Below are 8,204 nucleotides of genomic sequence, written 5' to 3'. Positions count from 1 at the left end.
ATTACAGGAGAGAAAAGAGAGGAAACTAATTTACATCGTGACACACATAAACATCATTTCTCATGGACGTCACATGGATGCCGCTGAAGCATATATTTTTCAAAATTCATAGCATTGGGAAAATTTTTCTAGTTTGTAACAGTCATCGCATACGATACATAGAGTTTGAATTGTAATAAGCCGTTTGATTTCTAATAAGAAATTAGTTTTTGTTCAAATTTGATTGGAAATCAAAGAGTTTTTGTGATTTGTGTGGTTTATGATTTTACGTTAAGAAAAAATGAAGTAAGTATCTCAGTGCATGTCACCAGTACATTAATTTGATTTTATTACAAGAGAGAAAGTAAAGAAGAGAAAAAAATCAAATGAAAATTGTTTGAAATAGTAATATAAGTGAAATAATTGTTTAAAAAATGAAAGAAAGCGAAAAACTAAAGAATGAAAAGAAAATAAGATAGAAAGAAATCTCAATTGAATTTAATAATTAAGAATATTAATTCATTCAATTTTGTCTTTGCTCTCTTTAGTATTTAATCGAAAATTGTATACTTGAATTTTATTGAATAGTTTCAATCTACCATTCTTTGCTTCCTTTAGAATACATTGCACATAGTGGTTGTTTTTTTTAGCAACAAAAACGTAAACAAAGATTATCGTAGTACACGCTGTTCGTTGTGTTCATGAATGTGTGAGTGTGGTGTGTGTACTGTGTAGAAGTATATTTTCAAGTAAGCATTCACGTTCCGCGTGAAACACACACGATGAACGCTCGAACCGCTCATACACGTGTGTCACACATACGGAGTTCGTGTGTGAATAAAAACAATGAAATACAAATGATCATCGGTACATGACATAAATTTTAGCCAAAACAACGGAGCGCACGTTCTGTGTGATAATAATTTCATTGCATTGATAATTTTAAATGCGATTCGACTAATAGATTGGGATTTATTTACTTTTAAAATATTTTGAATTACACAACCGACACGCCAAAAAACTAAAACTAAATGATTTTAATTTATACGAGTACATAGTGTGAACTATTAATTGTATGGCTATTTAATAAATTATTGTTAAAACAAATTTATCATGCACAATTGCATTGTAGACTTGTATTTCAATGCCATATGATCGGTTTAATGTAAATGTTTTTTTAGTCAATTTCCGCAGTTTTGGGTAGATATTGAAACGGAGCTAGCCGAAAATCAAGACGACTTACTTCAAGTTAAATCAATTTTAACCGTTCTGGGTTTTTGTACGAAAACATCACTGGAGGTTTTAAAGAAATCGAAAAATATTGATAATATTGAGGGAGAGTATACGAAAATGCGGTCGATCAACCTGCAGGACATGTTGAATCAATTTCCAGTGTTGAAGAATGTGGATTATTTTACACCTGGCATGAAGGCCATCATAATGCATATCGGATCGCTTGTTACGAACAAAAGCATTGAAGATGTGGAAAAAATTATCAAATTTAAAGTTCTAAAACAAGCGAAAAAGGTATTTTAATGTCATATATACAAATTTTTATTTTCACTTTTTCGCTTTAAAGAATATTTATTTTTTTCTTGAAGATTTGTAGTAAATTGACAGACAAAAATATCATTTTCGATGTTGTTCTTTCTGGCGTTGTGTGTAAGATATCATGTCCGTATTGCAGTGCCGTTCAAACCCTATCAAAAACAACTGGAAATAACAATTACTCCGTTTATAACTTTTCAAGACACTATAGAACCGCACACAAAAATGTTTCGATTGGAAATACATTCGAATTAGACATGGACGATGTTAATGATAGTGCGATATTGTCTGGCAACAGCACAAGTATTCAAAATGACATCAATTTTGAATGTATGTTTCTTAAATTGTCTGTTTAAATTTCAATATTTTGAAATATGAAAATTATTTTATAGCTTGTAAAATTGAAGATCTCCAAAAGAAGATGAACGAATTGCGATTTGAAAATATCAAACTCGCTTCTGAGCGAAAAAATTTGCAAACCGAATTACACGAAGCAATTCAGCGATATAATACAAACTTAAATACTGAAAGTGAAAATATGAAGACTTTTGTAGCACAAAAGGGTAATTTTTTCAATTGTTTATTTCTTGGTGTAACTTTTAATATAATTAAATGACAAATTTCAGACGCTGAAATTATTGCTCTTAAGGCTCGAATTGACAATTTAATGGCCGAGATGGGTGCGAATAGCACTAGAGATGAAATATCAAATGATTTTGCGTTATTAAATATTGAAAGACCTCGCGAAAGTTATCTTATTAAGAAAGGTGAGTAGTTTTTTTTTTTTTTTTTTCTTTATAAAATTAACTATATCGAAGACAACGATTGGTTTTTATTTTATTTGGTTTATAGTGAACCGCCTGGAGATTGAAATCAGTTCTCTTATCAAGAAAAATGAAAAACTTAATGCTGAAATTAGCAGATATGAAGACGTTGTCTTAAAAGAAGAAAAAAGTCATGAAAATAGTTTGGTGAGAATGGAAAAATTGGAGAAAGCTGTATTTTCAGCATATCTTTGTTGCTTTAAAACTATTATCGATACAAGCATTACTATCAAATCTAATGATGTACAATTCAATGGTAAATATTAGGTTTTTATGAATACTGGACATTTTTAAATAAAGCGTTGTACCTTGTACTTATTTTCATATTTAAACAAAATAAAATTGTAGACTGTATGGGCCGCTCAGTTGACCTGTTTTTCAATCGTATTTACAATGGACCGAACGAAAATAAGTTCAATGATTTGAAGTATTATTTGGAGGCCTTTATTGAAGGAAAAACTGCATGCATTTTCAGTCATGGGTGCACCGGTAAGAGAGATTGTCTTTTCCTACATTGAAACTATTTGTTTGTTTGTTTGTTTTTTAAAGCAGAAATAATCTAGTAATATTTCATTATTAATTTTTTGTAAAGGAAGCGGTAAATCAATGACAATGTTCGGCGATGCGAATTCAGCGGGTATTTTAAAGGAAGCTGTCACGTATATTTTGGAAAATAAACCAGCATATGTTTCGGCCATAGAGTTAATGGGCACTTGCTATTATGATTTGTCCACTGGCAAAAAAGTGCAACTAAATAATATCGATGAACGAAGCAAAAACTATTTGGTTTCAGTTGATGACTTTGATCGTTTTTTGTTGAATGTTGTTAAGCTTCGGGCCCAAAAAGCAACAAATCAAAATATAACATCATCACGTTCCCATCTGATGTTTAAATTTAGCTTTGAAGTGGATGCAGGTGATTTGGCTTTCGTGGATCTCGCAGGCTGGGAGAGTCCGATCGGCAAAGATATCAATGAAACGAAATTCATCAACAGCACATTATCGCAACTCAACACAATGCTTATGAATGCTTCGAAGAACAATAAAATAATTGGCCAAACAAAATTGGATAAGCTATTCATGCCGTACATGTCACGAACGTCGAAAACATGCATGCTGTATCACATTTCAAATGATTCGGCTAAGAAAGGTCTCGAATTAATAAAAGATGTTGTTGCATCAAACAAACGTGGGCCATTAAAAAATATTACGAACATCCGAACATAGTATGTAATTGATTCTTGAGAATATTTTTTCAATGAAAATATAAAATAAAATTAACCATTTGATGTACACTTTTTAATTTAAACTCAAAGAGAAAAAGAAAGCAATTATATTTAAAATGTTTTATTCAATAAATCAATCGAATAGTTAAAAATTTAAACATTTGGATCCAAATGAAGATTCAACATATTTTGCCGAAATGTGGTTTCTTTGCGACATCTCTGTGCGTTAAGTTTTGACTTACAGTTTGAAATAACTCTTTCGCTTGCATCATTTATACATATTAAAGAGCTCTGGATGGTTTTTTTGGCTTTGTTATACTCAGCATTCCTGTTCCATGTACGAGCATCTGACCTCAAGAAACCGCTGGAAATATTCATCGTATCAAACAAAAATTGTGATCGATCACCTATTAGGTCTGAAACAGATTTTGAGCTCCAATCAAGATCTGGATCAGTAATCCCTTCACAATAGGCTATATCATTTCCATTGATGTTACGTAAAGGCGTTTCATTCTCTTGTGCGCTTAATAGTTTAGTTGAAATCTTATTTTTCTCTTCAGCTGATACTTTATCAGAAAACAAGGATAACGGTGCAAGCTCATGACCCATATAACAAAGATGTCGATTTAAAGCTAACGTTGCAACCTTGGCAATTGGTTCATCAAATAGCTGATATGTTTGAAGTTCTTGGAGAAAGTCTAAATCATTTACAGGCGCATCGAATAAACTAACACATCTATTCCAAAATCTAATATAGATGAGTGAAGCGAATGTTGTGAATCTTATTAAGTTATTTTTGAACTGTTGAAGTTCTCGCGTGTTCCATTCGAAATTTCTTCTGAACAAATATAGCTGTATACTTTGAATGATGGTGGCCATAAAACGAGCATGACTTGGATTGATTAGAGTGCGGAATTTGACCTGATTTGATTTTGTGAGCCTTTTATTTTCTCCAAAAAATTTTAAAGCAAGTAATGTTACTTCTCTATAATCATCTCGGATGTGCTTGCTACTTGAATGCTTTCGAAGATCATCTAATGCACGAGTTTTTAGCCTTTCAAATAATTGACGCGTTGCTGCATTCATGCCGTCTCCAATGAAAGAATCTTCATTAAATGGCGTAAATGGAAATTCAGCTTCACGCAAATCTGCCCATTCTTCCTTCAGCATTGTATAAAATATATTGTTAGGTGCATCTGAGCCAAAAAGGTAGAAATAAACGTCTTTTACAACGATTTCCAGAATGTGATGTCTGCACATCAAACGTAGAAGATATTTTTCAAGTGATGCCTCTAGTTGAACGCAAGTTCCTCCATGGATTCCAATATTAACTACTTCATTGTCACATACTATGGCAACAATTTGGACGTTCTGAATTCCGAATTCATCACATGTCTCTAGTATAGCGGATGTTTGCGAATTAGCGGCTTTATTGGGCATTTCTGGCATTCCAATCACTTTGTGCTTATTGTTTGAGTACCATACAATAGCTACACGGTGTGTGTTCCCTTCAAATTTGCCAGTAATTCTTCTTGTATTTTGATGGTCAAAGCAAATTGAACCGTATGAAATATCTTCTCGAATTTGCTCTTGATATTTAATCTCTTTCTCTTGTAAAAATCGTTGATACTGTTTATATAAATATGAGGGCGATATATGATAACGATTTTCAGTATTGACTGAAGCATAAGCGAGGTTCAAAACTTTTGACAACGACCGAAATGACACACCCGTTCCAAACATTTGCCACAATATTTCTTTTGGAATATGCTCTTTTTGAAGTTGTCCACCTTCAAAATTGGGGTCAGATGAATCGGTTCGATTATTATCTAATTAAAATAAGAAAAAATCTTATTTTACATTGAAATTTCAAAAGTAATTTTCAAAAAAGCTGAGGTTTTCCATAAATATAACATTATATCATGTATATATAATTTTTGTTCAACAGACGTACCATTTTGTTGAACAAATTCATTATCGAAATTCATAGCACTAGCACTGGAATTGCCAAACAATTGTACATTACCTAAAAATTCAAAAAATAACATTTGGTTTTAGCCGTTCGAAACGCGATTGACAATTACAAAACACTATATCAATTTAAATACCATTATATTCACTTGTATTGTTGAGATAAACAGCTTCATTTAGTTCAACTAAGAGGTCATCAGGACCTTCAGGTATTTCAATCGTATTATTTGTCGGAATTATTCTACGAATTTCAAAGATTTCTTCAAGTTTCGCTCGAAAGTTCATTTCGTCTTCGATGTTTTCAGCAGTTCTGGTTGATTTCGATTTAAATTTTAAAATTTTTCTAAATTCCAAAATGCACTTATTAATCTTTTTTTTAATGGTCAGTTCACTTAGAGTTGGTATATTGGCTCCTTCATAAACCCTCATCAGCGCTTTAGCTACAAAGCTTTCTTTTGTAGAATCACTCCCTCTCTTTCCCCAAAAATTTATGTACAAACGCAAGACATCTTGAAGTGTTGGTAATACATTATCAGGAAATTGTTCAATTGGACCTCCACCCAATAGGTATTCAAAACTCGACATTTTACAAATATTTCATGTGAATTACATTGAACAAGTTTGAATTATGACAAGAAACGTATGGCCAACTTACCGATAATAGCCGATAAGGTAAAAGGTATAAGTAATAGTATATTTAAAAAAGTAAGCCAAGACTTTTTTCAGAAATAAGCATTTTTATTGAAAAGATTCAAATTTGTCACAAATAAATATTTGGCGCTTTTGTATTTGAAGGGAAACATTATACCAACTAACGATAGTTACACGGTGAACACGAAATAATGCATGCTTCTATTAATTTAATTCGCTAAAATCTGATTTATTTATCAAAATTTTCATTTTTCATGGGTTTTCACTCCAAAAATACCTTCACATGATAAGGTAAAAGATTTATTTTCATTTAATTGGTGTTATTTCGGACTTTCATTGCAATTTTTGAAATCACATTGGGAATAACATGCAAAATTTCAATAAAATGAATGAAAAAAATTCATCATAATTGTGAGAGTATCACCGAATGAGAGATTCCATTCGTTTGTTGCTTCATAATCATCGAGAAAGAGAAAAGAAATAGTAGTTGTTGCCATTTCACAATGTTTTCCATTGAAGATGCCAATAATTTTCATTTTTATTTGCCGTGTGTTTGCCGCCAGCATATTTAGAAATTAAGCGTCCAAATTAAAATGGTATTCGAATATTAGGCAGCTATACCAACACCTTTTTTACACTATTGTACCCATCTTGCGATCATATTTCCAGGCACTCATTTAGAAAAATATGGATGCAAAATTCAGAGTAATGATCTTAATTAGAAGCTCAAATCAACTTCGGTTTTTATAAAACAATAATAAATTGTGGCCTATTTAATTGATGAACTAATTCTACTATTGAAAAATCTATGTAACGAATTCATTAAAAGAAAACCCCGGAGTTCAGCCATTTCTTTATTGGCTAATTTAATCTTCCTGTAAATATCGTTCAAGACAGTAAACTCCTTCCCAGTTCAAAATGCAGCAATTTCAGTGGTATAAATGCATCATTTTCTTTAGCGCGGTAATGGCTGGAATGAAATCCTTCGATAAAATTATATTAATTAGATGAAGAGTGCATAACCGTTCCTTTTAATCAAATATTTTCTGAATAGATCTGGACGATGATTTGGACAATCAATCAAATGAGAAATATACCATTTTTGGTACAGAAACAAAAGAATCCAGACGATGTCAATAAAAGACCCAAAGTAGACGAGATTGTATCGAATTATAAACGGCCGCCAACAAATCGATTCGCTTCAGTGGCAACAAAGAACACCAACCTATACGCAAAAAGTTACAAATTCGATTATGAAAATACACGATATCCACTTTAATTCGAACAAAATCCATATATAAATGCGTAATTTCGTATTATATTTAGGTTCTACATTTTAAATCGTTAAACTGAATTAAATGTTAACAGTTTAAAGATTAAAATCTTGAATCCAATCAATTTGTTGTGTTTTTTCTGCGGAGAAATAAAAGTCATCAAATGTAATGCACACGAATACACAATTGAACCGAATAAAAAAACTTATTAGAAACGTCAAAACAAACAACCGCAACAAGCGCATGCTACCGTGACTCACGAATGTGTAATTGTGTATGTAATAAAGTGACATATATTTGTATTGGTATTTCACTCTGACGTTTTCAAAAGTTTTCAATGTTTCAGAGATATTGTTTTGATCACGTCATTCGAGTTGAATTGTGTATTTGTGTATTGTATTTATTGAATTTTATTTTAAAAAAAGCAAACAATTGATTTGGTACCAGATTTTAATCTCTTAAATTGTTAGAATTTAATTCAGTTTAATAGTTTAAAATTTAAAACTCGATCGAAGATTGCTTTCGAAATCCTTTCAAATTTATATTGTCTTTTTTTTTAAATGAGGTTATGTGAAGTAATATCGAATTTAATTGAAAAAATGTGTTTAATTTAAGTGGAATTCGATGTAATCGTGTGTAATTGGTGAAAATTCATGTTTAAAAGTGTTTCTGCATTTCAATTCATATATAAAAACCTACAATTCGTATTTATTCAAGGCAAAATTTCAAAT

At 31.4% G+C, this 8,204-nt stretch overlaps 1 long non-coding RNA gene across 1 annotated transcript; it reads left to right on the top strand.

The window, feature by feature from the left end:
• Positions 1–2,506: 2,506 nt before the first annotated feature.
• LOC116344584 lies at positions 2,507–3,046 on the top strand. The gene is made up of 3 exons (XR_004201430.1): positions 2,507–2,607; positions 2,700–2,840; positions 2,944–3,046. It is a non-coding gene; the product is annotated as an uncharacterized LOC116344584 (long non-coding RNA).
• Positions 3,047–8,204: the final 5,158 nt, after the last annotated feature.

Source organism: Contarinia nasturtii, unplaced genomic scaffold (assembly GCF_009176525.2).
Source record: "Contarinia nasturtii isolate CC-2019 unplaced genomic scaffold, AAFC_CNas_1.1 Cnas_scaffold_1082, whole genome shotgun sequence".
NCBI lineage: Eukaryota > Metazoa > Arthropoda > Insecta > Diptera > Cecidomyiidae > Contarinia > Contarinia nasturtii.
This window is presented reverse-complemented; position numbering and strand designations above follow the sequence as displayed.